The sequence below is a fragment of the Oncorhynchus gorbuscha genome, linkage group LG12 (genome assembly GCF_021184085.1).
Source record: "Oncorhynchus gorbuscha isolate QuinsamMale2020 ecotype Even-year linkage group LG12, OgorEven_v1.0, whole genome shotgun sequence".
NCBI classification, from domain to species: Eukaryota; Metazoa; Chordata; class Actinopteri; order Salmoniformes; family Salmonidae; genus Oncorhynchus; species Oncorhynchus gorbuscha.
Window position 1 is genome coordinate 25,274,604 of NC_060184.1, and position 24,542 is coordinate 25,299,145.

Here is a 24,542-nt window from a genome sequence, read left to right on the forward strand (position 1 = left end):
TATAAAGCCTTATTAATGTTGTCTTTACAAAAATGATGACAGTTAATAAGCTTAATAGTGATTGGAAATGTTCACTTTTTAACATCAGCATTCAACTATCTGCGCAAGTCATTCTATATGTTATTCAAATGACATCATTACAACCAGATAACAACCAGTAAACTTTGACCGTTGGGATCTAGATCTAGATGAAGAAGATTCAAGATATCGTTATATCATACTGTTACATAAATAGCCGTTTGAAAATGAAAATACACAATCGATTATCAATACACTTAATGAAGCAATACAATTAAGGTATATTTGGAGCTATACAGTAGACGGTAGAATAATTCAAGTTCAACTCAAAAGCCATGCAGGTTGTAGTAATCACAGAGGAATTTCCAACACACAGAAAAACGTCAGTATGAGAAATTCATGAATTAAACTTGAGTAAATTAATGATTTTCTAGCTACAGTATTTCCAATTCCTTCAAGATTTCTCCAAGAGCAATATATTTCAGATGTTTTTACTACCATTTGACTATTTACTCTCATTTCTCCTTAAATTAATTGCATGCTATTTTGGGTTTGCATCAGAATGATTTCATGTTGTCTGGAATGTAGACAAACCCTGCCAGTATACTTATGGACACTGTTTTTCTCTCCCATTACCTTGTCTCAAAACCCCTGCACGCCAATCCTAAAAAGGGAGCAAAACCTGAACCCTGTGTTTGATGAGATAATGAACTACTTGTATTTGTTTAAAGTAAGATACTATGATTGGAGTTTTTTGAATGCAATATAATTAAACCATCACCGTTGTACTATTATTTGCATCATTAGGAACAGTAATTGAGCAATGATGCAATGTTTTGCATATATCTGAGAAGCAGGCAGGCAAGGTTCAGTATCCATGCCCTGCAAACACAGAAGGAAATTGGCCACCTAATTATCTGCCAACATATTTAGTTTTCTCTCTCTGCATATCACAGATATCTCACCCCTATGACTGGTATGAACAAGTCAAGACAGAGGATTTTTCCATAATGCCTTACAAGGTCTTGGGAGAGGGTGAGACCTAAGGAAATGTGTGGCTGCACTGAGCAGCATGTGACAGGAAGGGCTTGTCTTAATATGTCTGGAATTTAGCAGGACTGTACTTAAGGCCAAGAATTTACAACGGGACTGCTGTCAGACGCATTTTGCTCCCTTACTAGTTGATGCATGCTAATAAAAGACAAGATACTGTAGCTGATTAGAATTATAAAACACGTCGGGAATTCGATTTGATCGGATTGTGACTGTATTGGATTTGTAGAGAGAGATGACTATACTATATATCAGGGATACTCCTACAGGTACAACTCTCACTTTTGGAAGAGTAGATGGTAGAGTAAGGATGGCAACCCAATATATTACTTCATAGTGACCTAATGAAGACGTTTTGGTTGACCACGTTCGTAGATGTCATCTCTGTTCTCATCACAGTATATCATAGGATTCCTATCCAGTTGTCAAAAGACATCTAATGGAAATGGAGCACTCTACCTAGGTGATATTCAAAAATTATATATTTACCTGAGGAACAGTGCAAATGCAAAGTTTGGTAACAGAATGACATTAAAATCTCCCTCAGTGTTTTGTGAACACGTTTTCCAAAGACTGTTAAATATCTACTCCGAATTAACATTCGCAGATGTCTGCAGAGAAAATGGGGTGCCAGCTATGACATGAGAGCTTAAAGTTAAACAAAATCTATTTTGGTTATCAAATCAACACCAAAGTGCAGGGGTACGAAGTAATGGAGGTAGATATGTACATATATGTAGGGATAAAGTGACCAGGCAACAGGATGGATAAATAACAGTAGCAGCAGTGTATGTGATGAGTCAAAAAGGGTCAATGCAGATAGTCCAGGTAGCTATTTGGTTAATTATTTAACAGTCTTATGGCTTGGGGGTAGAAGCTGTTCAGGGTCCTCTTGGTCCCAGACTTGGTGCATCGATACTACTTACCGGTGCGGTAAGCAGAGAGAATAGTCTATGACTTAGGTGGCTGGAGTCTTTCACAATTTTTATGGCCTTCCTCTGACACCGCCTGGTATAGAGGTCCTGAACTACAGTAAGTGAAGTGGATCAACACCCAATGATGGTAACATGATGACATCATTGGTCCTTGATCTGTACTATGCATAAATGCATAATGATTCATGTCATTGTCTTCATGATGATGTATCCTGAATTGGATTAGGGTTAGACACAGGTAGAACAATTGAATATCGTCCTTTGCATGTTTGGGTATTATTCTACACAGTGGATATTATTTGAATGAGCTCTGCCCCCAGACCAGACCAATCTGTACCAATCATAGACTCATAGACACACGTTTCACAAGTTTGGACATCACAGTCCAGCAAAGCAGAGCACAGTAGGGTAGAGTACAGTTCAGTACAAGTACTTTCAAAGTTCTTGAAATGTTCCGTATTGACTGCCCTTCATGTCTTAAAGTAATGATGGACTGTTGTTTCTCTTTGCTTATTTGAGCTGTTCTTGCCATAATATGGACTTGGTCTTTTACCAAATAGGGCTATCTTCTGTATACCACCACTATTGATTTGTTTAACAATTTTTGGGGGTTACTATATGATTCCATATATGTTATTTCATAGTTTTTATGTCTTCACTATTATTCTGCAATGTAGAAAATAGTATAAAGAAAAACCCTTGAATGAGTTGGTGTGTCCAAAGTTTTGACTTGTACTGTAGTTCAGTGTAGTACAGTAGAGTTCAGTACAGTAAAGAAAAGTAGTGTTCAGTACAGTAGAGTTCAGTACAGTAAAGAAAAGTAGTGTTCAGTACAGTAGAGTTCAGTACAGTAAAGAAAAGTAGTGTTCGGTACAGTAGAGTTCAGGACAGTAGAGTACACTAAAGTAATGAAAAGTAGACGAGTAAAGTTCAGTACAGTACAACACAGTACAGTCCAGTAGAGCACAGTAAAATACAGTACAGTACAGTAGAGCACAGAGTACAGTACAGTACAGTACAGTAAAGCAAAGTAAAGTAGAGTATAGTTCAGTACAGTAGAGTGCAGCACAGTCCAGTAGAGTAGAGTATAGTTCAGTACAGTACAGTGCAGCACAGTCCAGTAGAGTAGAGTATAGTTCAGTACAGTACAGTGCAATATAGTACAGTAGAGTGCAGTATAGTCCAATTGAGTAGATTACATTACTATACTCTAGTTATGTGTTCTCTTCTGTACTGTACTGTACTGAACTCTACTCTATTGTATTGAACTTTACTGTATACTGTACTATACTGTGCTGTACTGTGCTCTAATGCAACTGTGGTTGTGACTACTAATGTATATGATTTCCCATTGTGGCCAATTCAATTGCAGTCGTTCTGTTACAGATTTTTCAGTCACCTTGTTACTGATTTACTAACAGAGTGACACGCTTTAATCACTTAATAATTCATAATCAAAATTGCTATCAGTAAAAACACTATAACTAATTGATAGGTCTATGTTTACTTGTTACTTCTGTGAACTTCTCCTCATGAGGGAGAGAAATGAGAAAATATCTTAAGGATGTGGGGGGGGTTTGGTAAAAGAATGACAAGACATTACAAAGCAGTATTTGTTAAACTTACAAAAGGTAAAGAATTTATGCAAAACTAAATATAAATGTTGATATTAGTTGCCAGGGTCCTTTACTTCAACATGAATGTGTTTTGATGTATAACTAATACCTTTTAAGACTTTTTCTAGTAATGTATTTTTAAGTCTCCTTTTCCATCTGTGTGACCAGAAATAAAAGCCTTTGCTTATTCGTAATTTTTAGGATGGAAAATGGTTGAAAGATGTATCTATGCCTTCATTTCCCCAAAATATAGACTCTTAGCTTTCATTTGACACCAAAGTTGATATGCTCCTATTAACTTCACACGGGTCCTTTTACATGTAAATGACCATAGGTAAATGTAAAGATGTGTTTCTGTAAATAACTCATTTACAGTATGTGTTTGGCACCAGATCAAACACAGTTCTGCTTGGAAGGGTTGCTTCAAAACCCTGCCTGGCTCAGCTCATTATTTGATTAGGGATTCCGGGATATTTGTCCTCCTCTGTGTTGATAACCTTGTACAACGATTGCTATAGGAAAGACAATATCATGATCAGGGCTAGCTCAATAGTAAGATAAGTCACACAAAAAATAGGGCTACTGGTTGAATAAATTTTGTTAGAGTGTTGGACTAGTAACCGAAAGGTTGCAAGTTCAAATCCCTGAGCTGGAAAGGTACAAATCTGTCTTTCTGCCACTGAACAGGCAGTTAATCCACTGTTCCTAGGCTGTTATTGAAAATAAGAATTTGTTCTTAACTGACTTGCCTAGTTCAATAAAGGTAATATATATATATTTTTTAATATAATTATTTTGTCTTGCCCATACACCCTTTGAATGGCACACACACTCACAATCCATCTCTCAATTGCCTAAAGACTTAACGTTCCGTCTTTAACCTGTCTCCTCAACTTCATCGACACTGATTGAAATGGATTTAACAAGTGACATTAATAAAGGATCATAGCTTTCACCTGGATTCACCTGGTCAGGCTATGTCATGGAAAGAGCAGGTATTCTTAATATTTTGTACACTCAGTGTATATTACAATGGAAGTTCAATTCAATCTAAATTCTATCCCCACCAAAGCGTAAAATCAACAGTGGAACAAAATGACACTGAACAGGTACATTACGATGGACAGGCAAAATTCACAGATGAAATGGTCTGGCTACTTTCAAAACGATAATACCGTAGGAAATCGCCTCACACCACTTCATCTTATTTGCAGCAATATATATTCAAATTTGATCCAGACTGAATAAATGTATTCTGGGCTATCAAAACGAGGATCTATTTGAAGTAGGCATCTTATGAAATTGTTATGGATTCTTTACCCCTATCTCCCCAAGGCAATAAGTATTTATTCTACAACCCTAAGCAGTGAATTTATATAAGATTCCTTGGGGGTCAAGAAAGAGAAACATCAGCAGTCAGCTAAATTCTCTGCATGTCTCTGGAAAGTCAAGGAGGAAATCTGTGCATTTAAAAACAGATCCAGATATCGCTATGGCACCCTGTTTGGAATAGGTCCACTAAAATGACAGAATATTGCTTTCGGCATAAAGGCTACCCAGTTATAGTCGATCAGAAGTCCAGAAAATGTTCATAAGGATGTGTCACACACAGCTAAATTGCCTTTATGTGATTCTCATTGATATTTCATTGTGATTGACATTTTAGCAGACACTCCTATCTACAGTAGTTTACAGTAGTATGTGCATATATTTGTTGTACTTTTCCATACTGGTCTCCCATGGGAATCGAATCCCCAACCCTGGGGTTGCAAGCGCCATGCTCTACCGACTGAGTAAAATCAAGATTGAAGATATGTTGCCAGCAGTACTTTCCTTTGGGAATAAACGTGGTTAAGGTTTCCGAGGAAAAGGGAGAAGATTGCAGACACCATTCTGTTTTTGTATGCGTTAAAAACAAAATATATTGTATTTTAAGTAGGATTCAAGCTGTAATGTAGGAACCTTTGTTCACTCTTACGATATACAATCAAAGTCATACATCCATAGCGATCAGTCTCTGTTCATTACACACCTGTGGGGCTCATGCGTTCACTCATTCTTCATCCACTAAATACTTCCATTTCCGGGACAATATTCCTTTTTATGTCTCACTCAAATGAGCTGATTCAGATTTATATTGTTCATGGTGTTTTACCATAAATACCCAAATGGACTAAATGTATTAGAGCACTGCATTCTCCCTGTCTTCTAATTTCATGGTTGAGAGAGGCTAACAGCTTATTTGAATACATGAATCAATTATCACTGAGTGTAAAGTGTTTGATTAAGCAGGATAATTGTCACCATTATTTGCACAAAGCATTATCATCCAAAAATATATATTTTTCCAGCTTTGTTTCCCCCGTCTCTTTGGTTTGGATATAAAAGCTATTGTTTAATCGTTTACTGGTTTTGTTTATGTGTATGTTCTGGTGTATGGTGTAATATTGAGGTAATTTACTCTATGGATAAAGGTCATGACTGGTACGACTTTCACACTTCCACAAGCTATATTTGTATGTACATTATCCTTGGATATGAGGTGCAGAATGTAGATGACCCCATCCTTTTCCCCAGCTGAGCTCATAAAATGACCAGCTACTCTGAGATTACAAATGATTTGTCATGTACAGTAAATGGTTTCTTTTTCCATTAGTGTGTTATTCCAAATGTTGAGTAGAAAGTGATCCATGTGTTTCTTACCTTGCTTGTATCTAATGGATGTTAGATAAAACCAAGGGAGCCCAATTTGGCTCCAAAAGGATTAAGGAGGTTAAAGTATGTTTGGATAAACACACTTTCCCCCATTTCAGTAGCATTTATGTGCATTGTATGGGCAGTCCAGCATTCTCTTTGTACAGTATGACATCCCCAAGCCAAAAAAAAACCTCCAGTTGCATTAATCTGTAAATGTCTCCCCTAGGAAATGTCCAGACATGTCTAAGTGTGCCTCCGCCCCTCCACCTCCTTGTCAAGAGTTTGGCCCTTTTTGTCAAAGATAAGTTAAATGCAAACGACAGGGTGTTAGGTCCTAATGTTGTTAGTGCAGGACATTGTTCTATTTTCATTCCAAGTATAGTGTTATTTGTAACACTTTTAAAATGTCGATATATTTCTTGTTTCAAGACGAAAACACATAGGTGGTGGTGTGTGACAGCATGTTCTCTATTACTATAGTGTAGACACCGTTCTCATTAGCTGAATGTTGATAGGCTTTATAACCCAAGGGAGCAAATACGTTTCAGTTGGGAAAACGATAGATATGTTTAAGGATTGTGTTCACGCCTGCAAGTTTCTCTGCAGATTGGCATCCCCCTCTGACTTATGCCAGTCATTTTCCAGATAGGCACACTGAATACAAAGTGAAAAGACAAAGTGATTCCTTCAAAGCATTATTTTATGCAAATGTAATGACCAGGTTATAATGATATTAATACTATGCACATATTTGAAGAGCTCAATAAGATCTGAATAACATCCTGTATTGTCCAAGAAATATTACCGTTATATGGGTATTATTTGCCGGATCTACTGTAGCTGATTACAACATGCAAGACCTTGTACCTGCTCGTTTAATCAAAACACTAAGTTCCTTGAGCAAACAACATATATTAACTCTAATTTCACACACTTTCATCCACAACATATCATCTACGGCCTATAGGGGCTGTGGAACGGCTTCCTCCAATCCAATGGAGCTGTAGTTGATGATTACCTGGATGGATTATAAGTCAGAGCAAGTGGCCAGCTGCTTGGTCGCCACACCATGGCTCAGTGCCGGCTGGCTGCGGGCTGTGGGCTGTGGGGGAGGGCACTGTGTTGATGATATCACTGCTGAGTCTATGTGGCAGCATAGACTCTGCCCACTCGGCCCACTATCTGCCCACTTGGCATAGGGCTTAGATCACTCTGCAACAGACTGGTTCCACTGAAACTGCCTTATTAAATGCAGTGTATTGCTGTTTCATTTATGCTGAGTGCCAGTCAGTGATCTCTCTGTCATTTTATGAATGAAACATCCGGAGAAGAACACGGTGTGCCTTTCACTGGGTGGTGAAGATCATCTGGTGCCCCTTTTGGACCAGCATTTTTCACTGTAATATGCATTACATGCTGTTTCTGTGCATATGCTTGTCTATATTGAGCTACTCATACAGTATAATGTATGATTGTGGAGGATGTTCTCAACAACCATTTCTTAGCCATCAGTGATTGATATGCTTCATGTACAGTAGTACCAGGATTTTGTCATGAGCACCAGATCTGACCAGAAAATCTCCAGCCACTGATTATATGGTGTACGCACTTTGCATGGTTTATTGCAACATCGCAATAAACTGTTCAGATTAGACAAAACATTCATAATGTTACTCTGAATGATGCCATTTTGTCTGTAAACACCACTTCTACAACTAGATAATACAGTAGCAATCTAACATTTATACAAATAAAAGCTGCATGTACAGTACCAGTCTTGGTACTGGACACACCTACTCATTCAAGGGTTTTTCTTTATTTTGACCTTTTTTATCTACATTGTAGAATAATAGTGAAGACATCAAAACTATGAAATAACACATGGGGAATAATGTACATAGTAACCAAAATAGATTTGAGATTTGAGATTTTAAGTAGTCCCCCTTAACTTTGATGACAGCTTTTCACATTCTTGGCATTCTCTCAACCAGCTTCATGAGCTAGTCACCTGGAATGCATTTCAATTAACAGGTGTGCGCTTTTAAAGGTGAATTGAAATGTATTTCCTTCTTAATGTGTTTAAGCCAATCAGTTATGTTGTGACATGGTAGAGGTGGTATACAGAAGATAGCCCTATTTGGTAAAAGACCAAGTCCATATTATGGCAAGAATAGCTCAAATAAGCAAAAATAATCTAAGTTTATTTGTTACGTGCGCCAAGTACAGCAGGTGTAGACCTTACAGTGAAATGCTTATTTACAGGCTCTAACCAATAGTGCAAAAAAGGTGTTAGGTGAGCAATAGGTAAGTAAAGAAATAAAACAACCGTAAAAAGACAGGTTATATACAGACAAAGGTTAGTCAGGCTGATTGAGGTAGCATGTACATGTAGATATGGAATTAAGTAACTATGCATATATGATGAACATAACAGTAGCGTAAAAGAGGGGTTGGGGGCGGGTTGGTGGGGGCACACAATGCAAATAGTCCGGGTAGCCATTTGATTACCTGTTCAGGAGTCTTATGGCTTGGGGGTAAAAACTGTTGAGGAGCCTTTTTGTCCTAGACTTGGTACCGCTTGCCATGCGGTAGTAGAGAGAACAGTCTATGACTGGGGTGTCTGGGGTCTTTGACAATTTTTAGGGCCTTCCTCTGACGCCGCCTGGTGTAGAGGTCCTGGATGGTAGGCAGCTTAGTCCCAGTGATGTACTAGGCCGTACACACTACCCACTGTAGTGCCTTGCAGTCAGAGGCCGTACAAGGCAGTGATGCAACCAGTCAGGGTGCTCTCGATGTTGCAGCTGTAGAACCTTTTGATGATCTCAGGACCCATGCCAAATCATTTTACTTTCTTTAGAGGGAATAGGCTTTGTCGTGCCCTCTTCATGACTGTCTTGGTGTGTTTGAACCATTCCAGTTTGTTGGTGATGAGGACACCAAGGAACTTGAATCTCTCAACTTGCTCCACTACAGCCCCGTCGATGAGAATGGGGGCGTGCTCAGTCCTCCTTTTCCTGTAGTCCACAATCATCTCATTCATCTTGGTTACGTTGAGGGATAGGTTGTTATTCTGGCACCACACGGCCAGGTATCTGACCTCCTCCTTATAGGCTGTCTCGTAGTTGTCGGCGTCGGCGATCAGGCATACCACTGTTGTGTCGTCTGCAAACTTAACGATGGTGTTGGAGTCGTGCCTGGACATTAGGTCGGGGGTGAACAGGGGGTACAGGAGGGGACTGAGCACTGTGGAGCACCAGTGTTGAGGATCAGCGTGGCAGATGTGTTGCTACCTACCCTCACCACCTGGGGGCGGCCTGTCAGGAAGTGCAGGATCCAGTTGCAGAGGGAGGTGTTTAGTCCCAGGATCCTTAGCTAAGTGATGAGCTTTGAGGGTACTATGGTGTTGAAGGCTGAGCTGCAGTCAATGAATACCATTCTCACATAAGTGTTCCTTTTGTTCAGGTGGGAAAAGGCAGTGTGGAGTGCAATAGAGATTGCATCATCTGTGGATCTGTTTGGGCGGTATGCAAATTGGAGTGGGTCATTACCAACCTTTCAAAGCTCTTCATGGATACGGATGTGAGTGCTACGGGTCTGTAATCATTTAGGCAGGTTGCCTTAGTGTTCTTGGGCACAGGGACTATGGTGATCTGCTTGAAACATGTTGGTCAAATTGCTGCAAAGAAACCACTACTATAGGACACCAATAAGAACAAGAGATTTGCTTGGGCCAAGAAACACGAGCATTGGACATTAGACTGGTGGAAATCTGTCCTTTGGTCTGATTTTGTCAAAATTTGAGATTTTTGGTTCCAACCGCCGTGTCTTTGTGAGACGCAGAGTAGGTGAACGGATGTTCTCCGCATGTGTGGTTCCCACACGTGAAGCATGGAAGAGAAGGTGTGATGGTGTGGGGGTGCTTTGCTGGTGTCACTGTCAGTGATTTATTTAGAATTCAAGGCACACTTAACCAGCATGGCTACCACAGCATTCTGCAGCGATACGCCATCCCATCTGGTTTATGCTTAGCGGGACTATCATTTGTTTTTCAACAGGACAATGACCCAAAACAAAGGACAATGACAATGACCCAAAACACCCCTACAGGCTGTGTAAGGGCTATTTGACCAAGAAGGAGAGTTATGGAGTGCTGCATCAGATGACCTGATCTCTACAATCACCCGATCTCAACCCAATTGAGATGGTTTGGGATGAGTTGGACCGCAGAGTGAAGGAAAAGCAGCCAACAAGTGCTCAGTATATGCAGGAACTCCTTCAAGACGGTTGGAAAAGCATTCCAGGTGACTACCTCATGAAGCTGGTTAAGAGAATGCCAAGAGTATACAAAGCTGTCATCAAGGCAAAGGGTGGTTACTTTGAAGAATCTAAAATATATATTGATTTGTTTAACACTTTTTAGGTTACTACATGATTCCAAATGTGTTATTTCATAGATGTGATGTATTCATGATTATTCTACAATGTAGAAAATAGTAAAAAATAAAGACAAATCCTTGACTAAGTAGGTGTGTCCAAACTTATGACGGGTACTGTATATCAACAAACACTGTCAACATCTCAAGAATAATGGCTCAGACCAACAATGAATACTGGTAGCCTAACTATTGATTCAGTGCCTGGGGTGCAGGCAGCAGATACTGTATACTGTCTGTGGGTGTGTCATCTTTATGTTCTCTAATTACCTCCAGTGTCCTACAACTGCATATGGGAATTACAGCCATCTAAATCGCACGGTCATTTTATGTGACAACACATTATTAGTTCAATCAACTGCAACCCACACATGAATGACACGCCACGAAACATAATCCATTGAATCAGCAATGAGACCACAGTGGTGAACTCGGTGGTACAGATATTACCACCGAGAGGTACAGATATTAATTGATTGTTCCTTTATCATTTGCATTGTTGGCCTGTTTATTACCACTAAGTCATTGATCTGATCTGACTGGAAAACTCATGGCAGGATGGTTGTGTTGATTAGGATGGTGTAGCGTGAGTAAAGCACACAATACAGAATGTAGTTGTGGAATCCTCCTCAGTATTTTACTGCCTCGCCATTGTCAGAGTTACTCATAGCAGAAAAGTGTAGGGATCATCATGAGGTAATAGTGTGGTGGAAAGTCGAACAAGAGACAGGGAGAGAGAGCAGGAAAGAGGGGAGAAAGAGAGTAGGGCAGGTATAGAGAGAGAGGAGAAAGAGAGAAGAGTGAGAAAGAGAGAATGTTATTTTCTGTAATGACCTTTGACCCTTATCCTTGAATGATTGATCTGAAATGACTTGTTGTTTGACTGAACCTTATTTGATAATTTTCTTCAGCACAGACATTCCCTTGTGTTCATGGCAATGGAAGTAATATTTACTGAACAAAAATATAAAAAGCAGCATACAACAGTTTGAAACATTTTACTAAGTTTTAGTTAATATATGGAAATCAGTCAATTGAAATAAATTCTTTAGGCCCTAATATATGGATTTCCATGACTGGGAATACAGACTGGACTCATTAACCCACCCCTCAACCCATCCCACCTATCACCATAGGCCTCAGCTCTTTAAACCCACCCCTCAACCCATCCCACCTATCACCATAGCCCTCAGCTCTTTAAACCCATCCCTCAGCCCATCCCACCTATCACCATAGGCCTCAGCTCTTTAAACCCACCCCTCAACCCATCCCACCTATCACCATAGCCCTCAGCTCTTTAAACCCACCCCTCAGCCCATCCCACCTATCACCATAGCCCTCAGCTCTTTAAACCCACCCCTTAGCCCATCCCACCTATCACCATAGGCCTCAGCTCTTTAAACCCACCCCTCAGCCCATCCCACCTATCACCATAGGCCACCCTCGTTAGGTTTCCATGTGACAAGTATTTTTTAATTGTGCTGTGATGTTTTACATGATGTTTTACATACATTTTGTACCTTTCTAATAGTATAGTATCCACAGATTGTGAGCTAAAGATGAAAACCTTTTCTACAAGTATTATTATATTATTTATTATAATAATAATAATATATGCCATTTAGCAGACGCTTTTATCCAAAGCGACTTACAGTCATGTGTGCATACATGACTGACAATGGCTTTCCAAATCACCCAATACTGCTATTTGTAGGGTTCAATTTAAGTGCATGTTGTGATTTTTTAAAACCATTCCTGTAACCAGAAACAAGCTACAAAGGAGCAATACCAGAATAAATGATCTCGTGATTCTGTCTCTTCGCAGCTGAGATTGTTGTATGCCCCATATACTGTATATAGCATTCTGTTGGTGGCAAGAATAATTTCAATTAAAAAACTCGAAGTGTTGAATCAAGTGTTGTTTTTGGAACCAATTTATTAACCATGTGCCATGGAATCGGTACATTTTTGGTACAGTTTTGTCCTCAAATGAAATGGGGATATTTTGTATATTTATCCCTGTTCCTTTCAGCCAATTTGTAATATATGGCAAGCAAACAAGTTCCCTACCTGCCTCCTTTTAAACACCAGATCTGAAGGGGGAAAACACTTTTAAAAACAACTTCAAAACCCCTGCCACTATCACTTCATGCCCAGGCAGTGTGTTACAAGGGTGAATGGTCGGACTTGGGGCAGACTCACTCCATGGAAATGTAGGCTCCCCTCTCAGGTGTGCTCTCCCTCTTTCCCTCTCTCCTTCTCTCCCTCTGCTTCCTCTTCTCCCTCTGCTTCCTCCTCTCCCTCGCCCTGCTCATCATCTTCTTCCTCCTACTGCTCCTCTCCATGTTCCTCTTCTTTTCCCTCCACTCCCTTCCTTTCCCTCCACTCTCCTCTCGCTCCACTCCTCCCTCCTTTTCCTCCTCGCTCCACATCTCTATCCCTGCAATCATCTCTAACTCCTCTTTCTCCCTGCCTTCTGCTGCTGAGCCCTGACTCTCCACATCACTTCCCTTGCTTTCAATGACCTACAGGAACAGAGTAACACCAGGTGCCCTTGAAGAATTCCTCAATGAGACCTTGATAAGGTCATTTCCTGACGATGGCTCCTAGCTCTTCATTCTTGGCGACTTCAACTTCCCGACGTCTGCCTCCGGTTCATTTCTTTCCAACTCTATCTTTCCCCTCCTTGCCTCTCTTGACCTAACCCTTTCACAGTCCCCTCCAACTCACAAGACAGGCAATGCGCTTGACCTCGTCTTACTAGAGGCTGCTCGCCTACTAATCTCACTGCAACCCCCCTCCAGGTCTCTGATCACTACCTTGTTTCCTTTTCTGTCTCCCTTTCCTCCAACCCTAACCACTCAGCCCCTACCCAGATGGTCAAGCGCCATCACAATCTTCCCTCTCTCTTTTCCACTACTCTCTCCTCCTCTATCCTATCATCTCTCCCTTCTGCTAAATCCTTCTCCCTCCTGTCTCCTGCTTCTGCCTCTTCGACCCTACTCTCCTCCCTTTCCACATCCTACAACTTGCACTGTCCCCTTTCCTCTTGGCCGGGTCGGCCCTCCCTTCCTGCTCCGTGGCTGAGTGACTCATTGCAAACTTACAGAACAGGGCTGCAGGCAGCTGAGCGAAAATGGAGGAAAAAGAAACTTTGGAAGACCTATCATCCTTTCACTCCCTCCTCTCTACCTTCTCTTCCTCTGTATCCACTGCTAATGCCACTTTATTTCACTCTATCACTTCCTAGAGCTTCTGCCTCCTTAATCCTCCACCCCCCCCATCTCTCCTCCCTCTCTGCGGACAACTTTGTCAACCACGACATCCGCTCCTCATTTACTCAGCCTATTGAGTTTACTGGTCCTACTCACACAGAACTACCCTACACCTTGACCTCTTTCTCCCCTCTCTCCAGATGAAATCCTGCGACTAGTAAGATCTGGCAGTCCGACAACCTGCCCACTCGACCCCATTCCCTCCTCAAGACCATCTCTGGAGACCTTCTCTCATTCCTCATCAACTCATCCTGACCACTGGTTTAAGTCCCCTCTGACTTCAAAATGGCCCGAGTTGCTCCCCTGCTCAAGAAACCAACACTCGACTCATCTGATGTCAAAACTATAGACCTGTATCCCTTCTTTCTTTTCTTTCCATAAAACTTGAGCGTGCTGTCTCTGATCAACTCTCTTGTTATCTCTCTCAGAACGATCTTCTTGACCCTAACCAGTCAGGCTTCAAGATGGGTCACTCAACCGAGACTGCTCTTCTCTGTATCACAGAAGCTCTCTGCACTACCAAAGCTGACTCTCTCTCCTCTGTTCTCATCCTCCTAGATCTATCCACTGCCTTCGATACCATAAACCATCAGATCTTCCTCTCCAACCTCTCAGGGCTGGGCGTCTAAGGTTCTGCACATGGATTGTATCCTACCTGGCAGGCCGCTCCTACCAGGTGACATGAAGAAGATCTGTGTCTGCACCACGTATTCTCACTACTGGTGTCCCCCAGAGCTCGGTTCTAGGCACTCTGACTTCTCTCTATACACCAAGTCACTTGGCTCTGCCATATCTTCACATGGTCTCTACTATCATTGCTATGCGGATGACACTCAACTACTTTTCTCCTTCTCCCATTTTAACACCCAGGTGTTAAAATCTCTGTGTCCCTGGCAGATATCTCAAGCTCTAGAAGAAAAAGAAACACACACCTAGTAAGACGATGTGCTGGCTAGCGGAGTAGAAACTTTAAAATAAAATAGATAGATAGATATCTCAAGCTCAACCTCGACAAGGCGGCGCTGCTCTTCCTCCTTTGGAAAGACCTGTCCGCTCAAAGACCTCTCCATCATGGTAGACAACTCCACAGTGTCACCCTCCCAGAGTGCAAAGCACCTTGGCGTGATCCTGGACAATACCCTGTCGTTCTCTGCAAACATAAAAGCAATGACTCGCTCCTCCAGGTTCATGCCCTACCTCACACAGGAAGCGGCGCAGGTCCTGATGCAGGCACTTGTCATCAAACCCCTGCAACTTATCCAAAACACTACAGCCCAACTTGTTTTCAACCTTCCCAAGTTCTCTCATGTCACCAAGCTCCTCTGCACACTCCACTGGCTTCCAGTCCAAGCTCACATCCACTACAATACCATGGTGCTTGCCTACCGAGCAGCAAGAGGAACTGCCCCTCCATACCTTCAGGCTATGCTCAAACCCTACACCCCAACCCGAGCACTCCATCCTTCCACCTCTGGTCTCTTGGTCCTCCCACCCCTATGGGAGGACAGCTCCACTCAGCCCTGTCCAAGATTTTCTCTGTGCTGGCACACCAATGGTGGAACCAGCTTTCCCCTGAAGCTAGGACAGCAGAGCCCCTGCCCATCTTCGAAAGCACCTGAAATCCTACCTCTTCAAAGAGTATCTTATATAATTCACTGAACCAATACTTGCACTTGATCCTCCCCTCCCCCTTCTAGCTCTGACTTTGCTGATAGCTACTTTATTGAGGAGAAGTGTACTTGTCCACCTAGCAATCTTGAGATGAATGCACTAACTATAAGAGCGTTTGCTAAATTTCTCAAATGTAAAAATGAGAGAGAGAGAGAGAGAGAGAGGGGGGGGGGGCAGAATAACAAATAGGATACAATTGTGGTCAGGAACATCATCTTTCTCTCTCCCTCTCACACTGTCTCTCAAATCCTTCCTCTACTTTTTTCTCAACCATACACATATTTTCTCCCTAATAATCACCTCTTAGGGATTTCCATAAAACAGTGTGTGATACAATTACACACCTCCCATTCCACACACACTCACTCACTCACTCTTAATCACACACACACGCATGCATGCACGCACGCACGCTCACACTCACACACACACACACACACACACACACACACACACACACACACACACACACACACACACACACACACACACACACACACACACACACACACACACACACACACACACACACACACACACACACAGTTTCTCAGTTCATGATGATGGATAATCAGACAGGATAGAGTACAGAAAAATACATTTGTGAATGTGTTCATAGATGGATCAGATTATTACTGTAAATGCTACATAGGGTACACACACTTCAAGAACCATGGTCAGGTGACTTTTCATAGATGGTAAGATTCAACACTATTGTTTTACAGATTCAAGTGTTGTTTATTTACATATGATGTTGAAAGTAAAACATTACAAAGATGACACTGTACAATTTAGCCAAACAGGCTTAGAATACTATTTCATCTATTTCGATGGGCATAGTTTGCTGGTTGTCTTTGTAGGGAGGGATAGAGTTGATCAAGCAACAGCGTCACGAGCAAAGCACAATTTTGTCTCCAATCAACTCTTCTTTTATTGTCTAACAGTTTGCTGATGATTTAAAACATGTTTTTATTGTCACACACTGGATATGTGCAGTGAAATGTGAGCTGAGGCAGTTTCCAAATTAATTGCATTGGTAGAAACAGGACAAAACAAGCAACATGTTAGCAGGCTATGTAAGAAAATACACTATATATATATATATATATAGAAAAGTATGTGGACACCCCTTCAAATGAGGGGTGGATTTGGGCAATTTCAGCCACACCCATTGCTGACCGGTTTATAAAATCGACCACACAGCCATGCAATCACCATAGACAAACATTGGCAGTAGAATGGCCTTACTGAAGAGCACAATGACTTTCAAAGTGGCACTGTCAAAGCATGCCACCTTTCCGACATGTCAGTTCGTCAAATTTCTGCCCTGCTAGAGCTGCCCCAGTCAACTGTAAGTGCTGTTATTGTGAAGTGGAAATCTAGAAGCAACATCACCACAATAACTCTTTGTCGGGAGCTTCATGAAATGAGTTTCCATGGCAGACCAGCCGCACACAAGCCAAAGATCACCATGTGCAATACCATGTGCAATTGGACTCTGGAGCAGTGGAAACGACTTCTTTGGAGTGATGAATCACACTTCACCATCTGGCAGTCCGACAGAAAAATCTGGGTTTGGCGGATGCCAGGAGAACGCTAGCTGCCCCAATGCACAGTGCCAACTCTAAAGTTTGGTGGAGGAGGAATAATGGTCTGGGTCTGTTTTTCCTGGTTCAGGCTAGGCTCCTTCATTTTAGTGAAGGGAAATGTTAACGCTACAGCATACAGTGACCTTCTAGGAGATCCTGTGCTTCCAACTTCGAGGCAACAGTTTGGGGAAGGCCCTTTCCTGTTTCATCATGAAAATGCCCCCATGCACAAAGCGAGGTCCATACAGAAATGGTTTGTCGAGATCGGTGTGGAAGAACTTGACTGGGCTGCACAAAGCCCTGACCTCAACTCCATCGAACACCTTTGGGATGAATTGGAACGCCAACTGATCGCCCAACATCAGTGCCCAACCTCACTAATGGAAAGCCTTCCCAGAAGAGTGGAGTCTGTTATAGCAGCATAGGGGAACTCCATATTAATGCACAGGTGCCGACTTACTTTTGGACATGTAGTGTATCACTGCAACACAATATCATATGAGCTCTCACTGTGCGGACATATACCCTAACAAGACAGCTAAGCTGGCAAATAATAGGAAAACAAGACAGTATAGTCTATGAATATCTGTACCTAGCAAACATGGCAAACCATCACCTAAGCCTAACAGATAAACACAAATTACTCTAATCTCCATTTCGGTGGCTAGTTAGCTGGTTGTCTGTATGGCTAGCTACTGAAAATATCAGCTGAGCACGCTTCACGAGCACAGCCCAAATTACCTCAACACAAAACGCTTGCCTGACAGACTAGCTAGCTAGCGAGCTCTAGCAAGCAGCTTGAGCTGTTTCCATATGTATTACATTGGTAGAAACAAGACAAAACAACCAGCTAGTTAGCGGATTATATACAGATATAAAACTGCAACACAATTTCTGAGTTATTAAAATGTTTCCATCCTCTTCATATGCTGTGTACTTGTAACTCTGCATTTTAAGGTTTTCTTAATTCATCACGTTTTGAAGGTTTTTATTTTATTTTATTTTTCTCCCCAATTTCGTGGTATCCAATTGTTAGTAGCTACTATCTTGTCTCATCGCTACAACTCCCGTACGGGCTCGGGAGAGACGAAGGTTGAAAGTCATGCGTCCTCCGATACACAACCCGTACCAAGCCACACTGCTTCTTAACACAGCGCGCCTCCAACCCGGAAGCCAGCCGCACCAATGTGTCGGAGGAAACACTGTGCACCGTGCAACCTTGGTTAGCGTGCACTGCGCCCGGCCCGCCACAGGAGTCGCTGGTGCGCGATGAGACAAGGATATCCCTACCGGCCAATCCCTCCCTAACCCAGACGACGCTATGCCAATTGTGCGTTGCCCCACGGACCTCCCGGTCGCGGACGGTTACGACAGAGCCAGGGCACGAACCCAGAGTCTCTGGTGGCACACCCGGGAGGCCCACGTATTGAAAGTCATATGAAGTATGATTTTAGTTGGATAGAGCTTCCTTTAAATAACTTGTATTATTGTGTAGTTATACGCTATTTAAATACAAGCTCAGAATGTCTATGTACAGATAATAAATAGCGCGTAGCAGCAGCGTATAAAGTGGGGAGGAGTAAATGCAAATAGTCTGGGTAGCCCTTTGATTAGCTGTTCAGCAGTCTTATGGCTTGGAGGTAGAAGCTGTTAAGAAGCCTTTTGGACCTATACTTGGTGGTCCGGTACCGCTTGCCATGCAGTAGCAGACAGTCTATGACTAGGGTGGCTGGAGTCTTTGGCATTTTTTCCTGGGTGGCAGGAAGCTTGGCCCCGGTAATGTACTGCTCTACCTTCTGTAGCGCCTTGCGGTCGAAGGTGGAGCAGTTGCCATACCAGGTAGTAATGTAACCAGTCAGGATGCTCTCGATGGGGCGGCAGGGTAGCCTAGTGGTTAGAGTGTTGTACTAGTAACCGGAAGGTTGAAAGTTCAAACCCCCGAGCTGACAAGGTACAAAACTGTCGTTCTGCCCCTGAACAGGCAGTTAACCCACTGTTCCTAGGCCGTCATTGAAAATAAGAATTTGTTCTTAACTGACTTGCCTAGTTAAATAAAGGTAAAATACAAAGCTGTATACCATTTTGAGGATCAGAGGACCCATGCCAAATATTTTCAGTCTCCTGTGGGGGTCTTGTTGTTGTGCCCTCTTCACATCTGTCTCGGTGTGTTTGGACCATGTTAGTTGGTTGGTTATGTGGACACAAAGGAACTTGAAGATCTCAACCTGCTCCGCTGCAGCCCCGTTGATGAGAATGGGGGAGTGCTTGGCCCTCTTTTTCCTGTAGTCCACAATCATCTCCTTAGTCTTGATCACGTTGAGCGAGAGGTTGTTGTCCTGGCACCACACCGCCAGGTCTCTGACCTCCTCTCTATAGGCTGTCTCGTCATCTGTGATCAGGCCTACCACTGTTGTGTTGTCTGCTAACTTAATGAGGGTGTTGGAGTCGTGCTTGGCCACGCACTCATGGGTGATAAATATACAAAAACGAATTCAGGTTCAATGCAATAACAAACATCTCTCCCCTGGTGGCGCAGAGAGTTATATGATCTGGCAGAAGATTGTCGGTTCAATCGCACAAATGATTTAACCAAATGAGAACTTTTGGGGAAAGTTCAGTGGTGGTTGTGACAGATGTTGTGAACACAGTTTTAGTGAATGTTAGGATAACATTTCAAGGATATTTCATTTAAAAAATGTATAATAATTGTTATCAAAACATTATTACAATTGTTTGGGGATGTAACCATCCTAATGTTAGATAAAACCCTAACTAGAAGTTAATAGGAATCTTAGCTAATGTTCTGGGAATGTTCCCAGTTTCCTGGGCAAGCACCACAGATTGAGTTTGCTCAGACTAATATAGAATAACCAATTAAGTTACCATTCAATAGGATGACAGAACATTCTTGAGATTGGCTAGATTTGACAAAACCACACTGCATTCAGACAATTATGGCCGAAAGCACAATCAGCATTGCTGTGACTTGAAGCCATGATTGATGATTTAGTCAATAGACTGTTTCTATCACATTCTGAAACGACATAGAAAGCAGATCTGAGCAGTCTGTACATGTTTGTTATAGAAGCACATGTTACATGTCTCCTGTGACATTTGGAGGATGTGTCAAAGTCTATATACACTGAAGAAAATAAAAATAAATGCAACATGCAACAATTTCAAAGATTTTACTAAGTTACACGAAATCAGTCAATTGAAGGAAAACAGTCAACTGAAATAAATTCATTATTAAGTCCTAATCTATGGATTTCACATGACACTTTTGGTCACAGATACCTTAAAAAACAGGTAGGGGCATGGATCAGAAAATAAATCAATATCGGGTGTGACCACCATTTTCTTCATGCAGAGAGACACAACTCCTTTGCATAGTGTTGATGAGGCTGTTGATTGTGCAAAACCACAGTTTCATCAGCAGTCCGGGAGGCTGGTCTCAGGCCCGCAGGTGAAGATACTGGATGTGGAGGTCCTGGGCTGACATGGTTACACGTGGTCTGCGGTTGTGAGGCTGGTTGGACGTACTGCCATATTCACTAAAACAACGTTGGAGGCGGCTTATGGTAGAGAAATTAACATTAAATTATCTGGCAACAGCTCTGGTGGACATTCTTACAGTCAGCATGCCAATTGCACGTTCCTTCAAAACTTGAGACATCTGTGGAATTTTGTTGTGTGACAAAACTGCACATTTTAGAGTGGCTTTTTATTGTCACCAGCACAAGGTGCACCTGTGTAATGATCATGCTGTTTAATCAGCATCCTGATATGCCACACCTGTCAGGTGGATGGATTATTTTGTAAAAGGATAAATGCTCATTAACAGGGACATAAATAAGAAATAAGCTTTTTGTGTGTACCTTAGCGAAGGAGAAATGCTCACTAACAGGAATGTAAACAAATTTGTGCACAACAATTTTGAGAAATAAGCTTTTCATTTCTGGGATCTTTTATTTCAGGTCATGAAACATGGGACCAACACTTAACATGTTGAGTTTATATTTTTGTTCAGTATAATTTCAATTTGTATATTTACCAACATGTAAACATCCCTGTCTGTGAGCAGTGTGTTTCTCTGGGGACGCTCTCCTTTGTTGTTCAAATATATTTATCCCTGAACTGACATTGAAGCTGATGTACTCCAGCAATAGCAGTATGCCCTGGGAATGACTCTCCTGTGAGCACAACTTGGAATTATACAAGCATCTGATCTGCTTTGGTCTTAAACACATTGTGATTTAATATTTTCTGTCTCACAATGCAGATCTTTTTTTTCGGGGGGTGATGACATTGAGATTTTCCCTTTAGGATGCATTCTTTAGAAAAGGCGGTCCCACCTATTAGTGACGCATGGTGTAAGTTACCACCAAGCGTACTGTATGTACAGCATGTTTGAGACCCAGTTTTGAGACTAAATGTGACTAAATATGACAACCATTGGTCCATGTATCTATCACTTCTATAACATGAAAAAGGCAGACACATATTGCTCCCAATGATGAAAGCTATTGCCAGCAATGCACTCCAAATGTTTCCAACCTGATGGATACTGGAATTACATGTGGAGATTGCATTGATATTCCTATCAGCTCACACACTGCAAATTTTTTCTGCTGTCACCTGTGACGGAAAGACACAAATACATACAACGTCACCTGTCTACATTACCTCTAAACTTCCAGGCAAAGCTTTCAGTATTGATACAGTATGATCGTTTTTTCCCCCATACATTTAATGACTCAGACATTGAGGGTCAGAGTTTACCATAATTCCTGCACCTCATTATACGGCCACTTTTTCAATTACCAATGAAATTATTTACAGTAATGTCCCCACCCCCCACACCTATCACATCCTGATTGGGAGCAGTTTGGTAATTGTTTAACTTGTCACCATACCACAAGATTTAATGGTGATTCCATGGCCACGCTTCTCAATTGAAACGTAAAATAAGCCCTTGTCCTTGATCGGGACAAAGTGAGATAGAGATGGCAGAGACTGAGCAATAGAGATGAGAGGGTTGGAGTGAGAGAGATAGTGTATTATATTTGTCATTTAATGTTAAGTAAGCCAGTGTTTGTGTGAAGCAATGAAATTAAATGAGGGCCTTTACTGCCAACTGTAAAAGTAAAATGGAAAACACCTGGTAATTTCATATACAGTAAGTGTACAAAACATTAAGAACACCTGCTCTTTCCATGACAGACTGATCAGGTGAAACCAGGTGAAAGCTATGATCCTGTAAAGACCACGCTGGGAGACAGGAAGCAAATGCAGGTAGTGAGTTTAATAATAGAAAACAATGCATGATACAAGTATAGCGTATGGACATGGAACAACATTAATACTGCTTGGGGAGTAGACCTAAGGGAGTGGCAGATATAGGGGAGGGGAGGTAATGAGAGAGGAATTGGAGTCCAGGTGAGCATTATCATGAGGATCAGGTGTGCGTAATGATGGTTGCACCCCCCCCCACCCCACCCCCACCCCCGATGCACGGCTTCAGCCACAGGATGATGCCAGAGGGATGGCCCCGAGTAGGAGGAGCAGGCTGGTAGGCGAAGATGGAAATCACGAAACCCAACACTGTTCCACTGGACCGTACCCCTCCCAGTCCACCAGACACCGACCCTCCCGACGTCGTGAGTCCAGTGGGGATCTGATGGCATAGGTAGGACCTCCCTCTATGTGCAGGGGGGGTTGGAGGAGTGTCGTGGGAGACAGCCTCAGTCAGGGGACCAGGAACCACTGGCCTGAGAAGAGAGACATGAAAGGAAGGTGGAATGCGGTAGTCACTGGGGAGCTGTAATCTACACATCACCTCATTGACCCTCCGGAGAACCTTGAATGTTGCAACAAACCGGGGACTCTGCTTTTTGCAGGGCAGGCGGAGTGACCCCAAGCTTCTCCATAAAGGCTCTCCATACCCGTGATGTGAAATGGGGGCCATGGTCAGAGATGATGTCCTCCGGAAAGCCATAATGCCAGAAGACCTGCAGGAACAGTGCCTCAGCGATCTGGAGAGCAGTAAGAAGACCAGACAGGGATGAAACGACATGATTTCGAAAATCTATCCACACCTGTCCACAGAACAGGAGTTGAACTAGCGAGTAACGTCCTGCGCCAGGGTGGGCCACCAATACTTTTCGGAGAGTGAAAGTATAGTACACGTGGTCCTTCTGTAGCTCAGTTGGTAGAGCATGGCGCTTGTAACGCCAGGGTAGTGGGTTCAATCCCTGGGACCACCCATACGTAGAATGTATGCACACATGACTGTAAGTCGCTTTGGATAAAAGCGTCTGCTAAATGGCATATATTATTATTATATATTAGGTGATCCCAGGATGTTCAGCGATGACAGCTGTGTGTGCCCAGGTCAACAGATGCTCCCTTATCCCCGTGGGAATGTAGATGCGCTCTCCAAAAATAAGTAGTGGGAGCGGGTTCCTTCTCCAGAGCCTGGCGAATGTCCACAGCTACATCCCAGAGCACAGGGGCTGCGACATGATAGGGAACAGTAAACAAGCATTCAGGTGACCATTCCATGATTCTCATCCTTGACCATGAGATGGTGGGGTTATGGAGTTGGTGCTATGGGAGGCCGAGGCTGATCTTGTGAGCTGGTGCACTTGTGATGAAGGGGATGTTTTCCTGATGAATGAACTCCACAGTGAGGGTGAGTGGTGTGGTGATGGTTCCAGATCCTAGTGGTTGATTATCAAGGGCTTGAACCAGAAACGGAGAGGAGAGCGGGTATGAGGAGATGTTCAGAGAAGCGGCAAGGGTCTGGTCAATAAAGTTTACCGTGGCACCGGAATCCACTCACGCTGTAACAACAGTAAATGAGGGACAGCCTGCTAGCTTGATCGACACTAAAAAGGTTTTAGCAGAAACTGACGAAGATGGGATACTCACACCTGCCCCAGGAGTTGGAAGATCAAGTGACCGTCCCTCTACTCTCGTGGATCCCAGGTTGGGACGTACCAGACAGGGGTGAAGCCCTCCTTGACCACAACAGAGACAGAGCCTCAGCTGTCTCCGTCTGCATCGCTCCGCTGCGGGGCGGCATGTGACCCCTAGCTCCATAGGTTCAGGCTCTGCTACAGAATGTTCACTGAGGGAGGGAGAGAAGTGATGAGGGTACCGTCGCTACTGAAGTAGGTTATCCAACCAGATGCCCATCGTGATGAGGGTGTCCAAAGAGAGGTGTTCATCACAACATGCCAGTTATGTTTGA